The following is a 9,421-nucleotide window of genomic DNA, read 5'->3' as shown; positions in this document are numbered from 1 at the left end:
TCTTTTCTTTTCAGTTTCTGCTACTTTACTTTGTTTTACTTGCACTTTTAGTTTATTTTCTTTACAATTGCATTTCTATTCTAATTTCCTATTTTTCAGTTTGTTTATTTTTGAAGCATTATTGAGAGCATCAAACTGACCACTTTATCTGCTGACTTGTTCGATAGTAAAATGACTAGCACGTTTATTTCTTAATTCATGTTGTTGCAGAGATAGTAGTACTAGTATGCTTAGTGTACCTCTTTTCTCTATCTCTAGTAGCATGCACTATAACAAATTTGTTAAAAGACAATGGTTAAAAACAGTTGTCATAGGCCCTTTAAACCCGTTGTAACTGACACTATTGTTAAATGTGTGGTAAAAGACAACGGTTAAAAATCGTTGTCTTTGACCACATTAGACAACAGTCATGCAATGGATTTAAAGTGTTGTCTTTTAATACCAAAGACAACAGTTCTGCAACAGTATAAAACCGTTGTAATTGCCAGTTTTGCAAAAATTTGATCGCAGATATACTTTTAACAACATATACACTGTTGTCTTTCTTCAAAATTTAGTTTAAAACCATTGTCTTAGAATACTTTTCACAACGGTTAAAAATCATTGTCTTTGTACATTCAGTTGCATGTCTATATATGTACTTTTCACAACGGTTAAAACCATGGCCATTGCACATAAACCGGTACAACGTAACATTTATACATTCACAAAAATAGTTTTCAACATATATACATTCGATTAGTTGTCTTTAATTTATATATACATCTTGTCTCAAACAAAAACCCGTACATGTGTACATTCACTTAAGTTTATAAACAATTCTATACAATTACTACAAGCTATCCAAACATGACCACAAGTAGTATCCAATCATGACAACCACAAAAGATGAAACCACAAAATTAAGTTTATAATACCACAACCATGCAAACCAAGCTTGCAAACCCAGCAATTTCTCCCTGCTGGTTCTTTTTCTGCATACCCAGCTTGCAAACCCAGCAATTTCTCCCTGTTATGAAAAGAAAATATAGTTAAAGCCATAGAAAAAAAGAATGGCCAAATAAGCACGAGAAACGTTGCCGCTTCACAATTTCATGAGTAGTGAAGCAAGTGAGCACGAAAAAAGTTTATGAAACTGGTTCATATGGCTGTTCCAACCCTTCAAATTCATTTCTTTTGTTATTTCAAGGCTAATTGTACAAAGTTGGACAAATAGTACAGCAGATAAGTTAAAGAAATAAGGTAATTGAATTAAATCGTCTTGTGCATGAAATAGAGCAAAAGTGTGCAGGACTGAAACCAGGATTGGCAAAAACGTCTTAGCAAGCAGATGAAGTTGAATCCAACACATACCAAGTACACATGAGCTATACATAATCTAATATGATAACACCACCCTGCTTAAGTCAAGGTGAAGCCTTACACGGAATAAACCAACAATCCCTGTAGCTAGTAACAGCAAATAAAGGAGGGCAGAATACATTGGGAAGAAAAAAGCAGTCAGATCAGAGCAACTCTAGGTAAGTCTAGATAGTTTGTGTATCTTGCATATAGTGATTGCTAAATTGGTTTGGTTTGGTTTGCCATAAGTAAGTCGAAACAACTATGTGAATGAACTTGGTCATTGTGATTCTCAACAAAGTGTAAGTTATTTCCATCCAACTTTAACCCATTCCGACCATTCATCATGTCCAACAAATTGCAAATTGCAAATATTTTCAATTTTGTTTGATTGAGAAACCATTTTCATTCCCAAAGAAAACAAGAATCTAAATACTATTAATTAAATTGGTCTTGCTCCTGCATTTTCCCCATGTATTATCATGTTCATAAATCAGGTAACTGCTCAAAATATTTATCTAGCTCACCTCCTTTACGTGTAAATCCTAGTCTACAGAAAACTGTCCATTAAGAAAGGAAACAATTCCTGATGCTCAAAGTTAATCAGTTCATCATAATCTGACAAGTGTGTTAGTCCTACAGAAATGTGTTTACCAGCAAATGATATATATGTTTGAACATCTCAAAATCTTAAGATGTTGAAAAACATTTCATGCATTCCAGTATAAGAATAATAATAAAATAAAGATGTTCTACCTGGATGTCCTACACACTAAAGTTTTAATAATCATGATGTTTCCAGGGGCATATCTGTTAGGATCAGATTATGTAATTTGCATTATATGCAAATACTTTCTGAATAGATCAAGTCATTGTATGATTTTAAATACCTAGTCATAAATATAGTCTTGTATGCATTCTGCCCACTCGGAACACACTTCATCAATTTCTTCGCTAGAGTACTGGGTTTGATGAACTATGAACAAAGACATAGATTAGATTAGTAAAAAATAATCAAAAGATGATAAGTGCGAAATGATAAACACACAAATATTTGAGAAGATTGAGAATTGAATGTCAAATATTACTATTGATCGAAGTGAATCTCTCTCGATAGTTGCCAATTCTTCAATAATATCTTTAATATATCTCATCACATAAAAACCACACTGTTTCGCATCTGGTTGGCGAGGACCCTATGTTAAAAATAAATTGTAAATGTCTAATATACAAGGTTAATTGTTTATAATTTAATCATAAGTAGACATGCATACCTTTACTACTTCCCATGTAACATGTTTTTTCCCTTTTTTTTGCCTTGTTTGAATTAAACAATCTTATGCTCCTTTATACATCAATAAGAATGGGCATATGAGAGTTTTACTGATTAAAAAAATGCTTAATAAAATTAAAAAATGTACTCACATATCTACTACGTATTTCCAATCCTCGTCACGAATGCGATGACTAAGCGAATCCAACAAATAAACTGTCTCCTTATATGGATCAATGACAGTGAGAATCCAATGATAACTATGCACAAATCACATAATTATTGCATGCATATTTCTCGAAACAATAAATTAAAACTAATATTATAAGTCTTGCTTACCCAACATTATGTGGCACCAAAACAAGTTGATTTCTTGATGCTTGACTCAGCTTATCTGCCAAAACACTAGCTCTTTCATTCAACTGCTCGAATTTGCTGTTTTTGTCCAGTCGAGTCACACATGACACATATGGGATAATGTGTGGATTCACAAATCTAATTTTGTGGACATTGTTATATGTTTTCAGCTTTTTATAAAGATGCCTACCATTTCAAAATGAAGAATGTTACAAATGCTAAATTAATAAAGTTTATACAATTTATATGGTAAACAAATAGAATAAGAAGACTTACCACATGTAAATTACTATACAATTTGCAGTTATGGGATCCAAATGATAAAAAGGAATGATATCTTCAAGGTGCACAAGGATTTCTTATTGATCGTCAAAGAAACCCTCCTCACAAATCATTGATATATTTGTTTCATCATTTAGAGCACGGTTACAATAACAATACAGTAGATGCAATGACCTTGGCACACTTGATGAAATAATTGGGTTATATCTTTGGACAACACTTCTTTTCCTTTGAGGATTCTAAAAATTACAAATGTACACATGTTAGGTGCAACACTAATCTTTGTTGGACAATTTAACTATAAATATAATATGACATTTACCTCATCTTGCATAACTACCAAGTTAGCTGGCCATCCCACATGTGTTCCAATAGCATCACCAATTGTATCACATTGATTTGGAATTGGACATGGCAATTGTGCTAATTCATCCACAGCCTTATCAATGGAGACACACATACAATTAATGGGTAATGGAACACCATGAAGTAATTTACCAACCGCATTGACATGAACAATTGTACCATAGGCAACAATATTGCTCTTAGAACCCAATGTCAATGCAACCGGTTTACCCTAGAAGATAAGTAATCATGTTATAAATTGATGCAACTCATAGTTTCAATAATACTAAGTAATATAATGACAACTAAATATATACCTGGAAGAAATCATCATTGTTCAAAATTTGCATGTCATCATCATCCACAGTTTCAATATTTGGGACACACTTTTCAATTTTGATATTTTCGTCACTCATGGGATGCAACTTTACTGAGCAACTACCTTTTTCATCCGTATCTAAGTCGCATGCACCCTTTCTGAACATTGCTTCAAGTTTCTGTATGCGTTCATCTTGATCTGATATGCGTGCATTTTGTTGTGAGATTAATATTTTTGCCTCCATCAACTATTTTTGTTGAAGGATAAACTACTCATCAACAAGGTGTTTCTGCACTATGCTGCCAACATTAAAATAGAATGTTGGAGTGACATGGCCTCCAACACCCCTCACACGCCCAGAATGCTCCTCAGATGAAAGTGCTTTTGAAAGGATATCTGTGTTTGCCTCTTCTAAGTGCAACTTACCCTCCCGTTTTTGTTGCACATAATCATCCTGTCATGCAAAAGAAAACAAAATAATTGCTGGTACAAAATTAATTACTGGTAAATAACTCCCTATTAAGTACTAACACTAATATGGATATACATTTGTTTTAAAATTGCCAATGATGATTTGCTAATTATTTAACTAGTTGTGTATGCATACAAATACAATTTTACTGATTGTGTAGAGTTTTCTGAAAAAGAAAAGGGGAAAGCACACATGATCAGCATGAGAACACTACTGCCACACCTTATTCTGGATCACAGATGCAGATTTTGATGAAATGATTTTGATGCAGATGCAGATGCAGAAGAAGATGCAGATTTTGATGCAAATGCAAATTTTGATGCAGAAGCAGATGCAGATTTGGATGCAGATTTTGATTTTTTTTCTGCAATGTTGTAGTGTACATAAATGTAACAATATATTATTGTTGTGACAATAAAGGACAGAGGCATAATAAAAACCATAAAGGCATAATAGATTTAGTAGGAAAGACGCATAATGAGCTTGCTTACAATCTTTTCTATTGCCATTTTCAAATCATCGCCTTCAAATTGCCCCTTCTTATTCATCCGTCCTTTCTTCCAAATAATCACTCGATTAATCTCTTCATCATCACATAATTCATCTCCCTACAATCAAAATGTATAATATATACAACTTTATAAATCACATTAATAGATTTAGTAAGAATAAAATATAGGCAGATTCTAGATCATATTTACCGAATTAAGCAGAAATACTTACTATTTCATCAGCAAAACGAGCATAACCTTTACGGGCAAGCCGATGTGGGTATACATTCTGCTTTCTTCTCTTCTTTTGCTCATCACTTACTTTCTAGTTAATTGAACATTCCTCATATATACCAGCTGTGATCAACTCAATTGAAAATAGCAAATTATAATCCTTACCTTGAAGTCGTCAGACATGCGACTGATTACAAACGCACTCCAATCATCTCGTGTAATACCATACCCAATTGGTGGTTCTTTCAACTCTTCCGGTTTAGCAAGCTTGCTAAAAATAAACTTATGAGTGAGGAGAGCTTTATATTGCCGCCACTTACTATTTGCCAAATTCAAACACCCCTTTTTCCATCTGGGGTCAACATTGTAACTCAACTATAAAAAATATTAACCCATTACATTAAATAGATCATAAACATATATAAGGAAATTAAAATTTTCAAAAGAAATTTAACTTACATTAACTGATTCCCATATTAAATCCTTAACACCACTTGGAACTTGCTTCCATGACTTGTAACTTATCCTAACCTTTTCCCGAGCGAGAATGCCGATATAACTTTGCATTTCACTAGCAAAGTCTCCTATTGGCTGTCCAAATTTATTGAATTTTATATCCTTTCTAATTCCGTGGGCCCTTTGCCTAACCAGCTTATCTAAACGAGTGCGACCTCTTGAAGTTCTTGTTGTTTCGGTCTCTTGAGATTCCATTACTGTACCAGAATTTCCAGAATTTCCAGAATTTGCCATATTACCTTCTTTGGTTCCTACAATATTTCCGTCTACCTGAATTCCCTTTCTTGTACTCTTTTTTCCACGAGATGTCATAGTTTTCACAAAGCAATGAAGAGATACAATTCCAGAATCTTGTTAAGTTCTTCAATGATGCAATTCCTGCATTATGCATTGACAACTTGTTAGCCATTCATAAAATTACACCATGCAATGCATTGGTAAATAAAGTACAGTAGTTTTCCATTTGCATCATACATCAATGTCATTCAAAATGCTACTCATACAAGAACCATAATAAAAAAAAGGAACATGTTCCATCACTTATTTATTGATAACCCAAGTCCCATCACAATCTTCACGGCTACATGGTGGTTCTTTCTCATCTATTCCATCAACATCCATTGATAGAAACCCTCTTGTAAAACATTGGTAGTGGATTACATCATTTTCCAACTCATCATCATTTATATATTCAATGTTCTCCCTAATAGGTGTTGCAAGTACAACTTGCCATGTAGGCTCTTGAGGATCTTCAATGTAAAATACTTGCTTTGCTTGACTGGCCAATATAAAAGGGTCAGATTTGAATCCAATTCTCTTGAGATTTACCAGCGTGAAACCAAGATCATCAAATTTAATACCATTATTATTCTCAACCCAATTACATTTAAACATTGGAACTTGAAACTTTTGATAATCAAGTTCCCATATTTCTTGAATGACTCCATAAAAAATCATGTCTGACACAACTGGATTTTTGTCCTTTGAACTAGCAACTTGCATTGTCTTTGCGATTAAGCTTACTCCGGAGTTTTGAACAACTCGTATATCATCACGCTCTTTTGTATGATAAGTAACCCCATCAATCAAATAACTAGAATACTTTAACACTTGATTGCTAGGTCCGCGCGCTATCCACTTCAATCTTTCTGATATTTGACTAGTGGAATGACAAACTGCATTTGCAACCTATATTTCACAATGTGATAAAATTTGAACTTAGCTTTGAAAAAACCTATATTTCAAAACTTATGAAACTTACACGATCATGTAACCAGTTAATAAATGATCGGTTATGCTCATCTTGTACCACCTTTTGGACTTAGCCTTATGAGGAAATTTTGCATTCAAAAATATCATGTGCTTCCTGATGAAATGATTAGGGATAAGTTAACCATTTGAATATAAGAAAAGTTCAAGAAAGTATTAATAAGTTAGAGAAATTACTCGATATAAGGATCAACATCATCATCATTTTCTAATACATAACGATGTGCTTGATGCAACTCATCATGACTAGGGGAGTGAATTACTGAACCAGATAGAGGCTTTATGAGTTATACTCTTCGATGCCTTGATGGGATCCCAATTGTATGCACACTAGACAATTAGTCTGAGCAAAATTTCACAGCCTCTTCAGCAATATAACTTTCGGCTATACATCCTTCAGGTCGATTGCGATTTCGCACATAGCCTTTCAAGATCTTCATGAATCTTTCAAATGGGTACATATGCCTATACCATACCGGTCCACATACTTTCACCTCCCGCACAAGATGGACAGTTAAATGAATCATTATATCAAAAAAAGATGGGGGAAGATATTTTTCAAGTAAACACAATAGCATCACAATCTCTCTTTGCAAATCATCCAACTTTGAGACATCTATCACTTTATTATATACCACATTGAAAAATCCACACAACCGAATGATAGTATCTCTAACATGTTTTGGCAAGACACCACGGATAGCCACTGGAAGCAATTGTTGCATCAAAGTGTGATAGTCATGTGACTTAAAGCCAACAAGTTTCAAGTCCTTCATCGACACAAGGTTTTTAACATTGGATGAGTAACCTGTTGGGACCTTTATTCCTAACAAAGAATTGCAAAAAAAATTTTCTCAGCCTTACTTAGTGTAAAACACGCTGCTGGCAAATATGTTTTATTCTCCCCCATCTTTGGTGCCAAATCAGTTCTCACATTCATCTCCATAAGGTCTAGTCTTGCTGCTACTCCATCCTTTGTTTTTCCTGGAATGTCAAGTAACGTACCAATGAGACTTTCACAAATATTTTTTTCAATGTGCATCACATCAAGAACATGTCGAACATGTAGATGTTTCCAATACTCAAGTTCAAAGAATATAGATTTCTTTTTCCAGCATGATTTTTCATCAACATCCTTTAACTGAAGCTTCCCACTCATTTTTCCCAAACAATAATTAATACTTTCAACTCTTTTTAATACTTCATGGCCAGTTAATGGTTTTGGTGCAAGGTTAAACTCTTGATTCGCGTTAAATGCTTTCTTTTGTCTTCGATAAGGATGACTTCTAGGAAGAAACCTTCTATGGCCAGTATATGACATTTTTTTACTATGCTTTAACCTTATTGAATATGTTTCTTCACCGCATATTGGACATGCATGATATCCTTTCACAACACAACCTGACATGTTCCCATATGCAGGAAAATCATTGATTGTCCATAGTAAAACAGCTCTAAGCAAGAAATTTTCCTCTCGATATGCATCATATGTATCAACACCTATATCCCATAAGCATTTTAGGTCATCAATTAAAGGTGCTAAATAGACATCAATATCATTCCCCGGTTGTTTGGGACCAAAAATCATCATAGTGAGCATCATAAATTTTCTCTTCATACATAACATTGGAGGAAAGTTGTAAGTGATCATAACAATTGGCCAACAACTATATGCAGAACTCATCGTACTATTGTTATTAATCTCATCTGCTGATATGGACAATCTTAGATTTCTTGGCTCAGAAGCAAAATCAGGCCAGTTGTGATCCACCAATTTCCAAGAAGGTGAATCAGCCGGATGACGCAAGTATCCATCACGAATTCTTTTATCAGCATGCCAAGTTAACTCCTTAGATATCTCCTTGTTCTTAAACCATCTTTGAAATCTTGGAATAGGTGGGAAGTACCAAAGGACTTTTGCTGGAACTCCTTCATTTATTGTATGTTTTTTTCCCAACTTCCACCGTGACATCCCGCAAATAGGGCAACTGGTAAATTCCTTATACTCCTTTCGTTATAAGATACAATCATTAGGGCAAGCATGAATTTTCACGTAATCCATCCCTAATGCAGATAAACTTTTCTTTGCATCATACAAAGATAAAGGTAATTCATTGTTATCTGGAAGCATTTCCCTGATCAAACTAAGTATGTCAGTGAAACTTTTATCACTCCAACTATATTTTGCCTTCAAGTTATATAATTTGACAAGTGAAGATAACTTTGTAAATTTAGTACATCCTGGATATAAAGGTTTCTCAGCATCTTCAAGTAGCTTATGGAATTGTTTTGGATTCTCAACATAACTATCATATGCAGCATGTACCATATCAATAGGTTCCTCGGCAAAAGATTTGTGTTCATCTTGGCCTACTCGATCATTCATTGAGTTCCCGATCTTAGATTTTTCCCCATGCCAAATTCATGTATGATATGTTAAATCCATACCATTACAACACAAATGTGCTCTTATAGTGTCAACATCTTTCGTCTTTAGATTACCACATCTTGCACATGGGCAA

General features: G+C 34.1%; 1 long non-coding RNA gene across 1 annotated transcript; it reads right to left on the bottom strand.

The window, feature by feature from the left end:
• Nucleotides 1-2,653: 2,653 nt before the first annotated feature.
• On the bottom strand, nt 2,654-3,075 carry LOC121977567. Its single transcript, XR_006110935.1, has 3 exons — nt 2,954-3,075; nt 2,767-2,874; nt 2,654-2,686 (listed from the first exon to the last, which is right to left on the bottom strand). It is a non-coding gene; the product is annotated as an uncharacterized LOC121977567 (long non-coding RNA).
• Nucleotides 3,076-9,421: the final 6,346 nt, after the last annotated feature.

The sequence above is a fragment of the Zingiber officinale genome, chromosome 4B (genome assembly GCF_018446385.1).
Source record: "Zingiber officinale cultivar Zhangliang chromosome 4B, Zo_v1.1, whole genome shotgun sequence".
NCBI lineage: Eukaryota > Viridiplantae > Streptophyta > Magnoliopsida > Zingiberales > Zingiberaceae > Zingiber > Zingiber officinale.
Note: the sequence above shows the minus strand (reverse complement) of the source record. Positions and strands in the feature narration are given on the sequence as shown.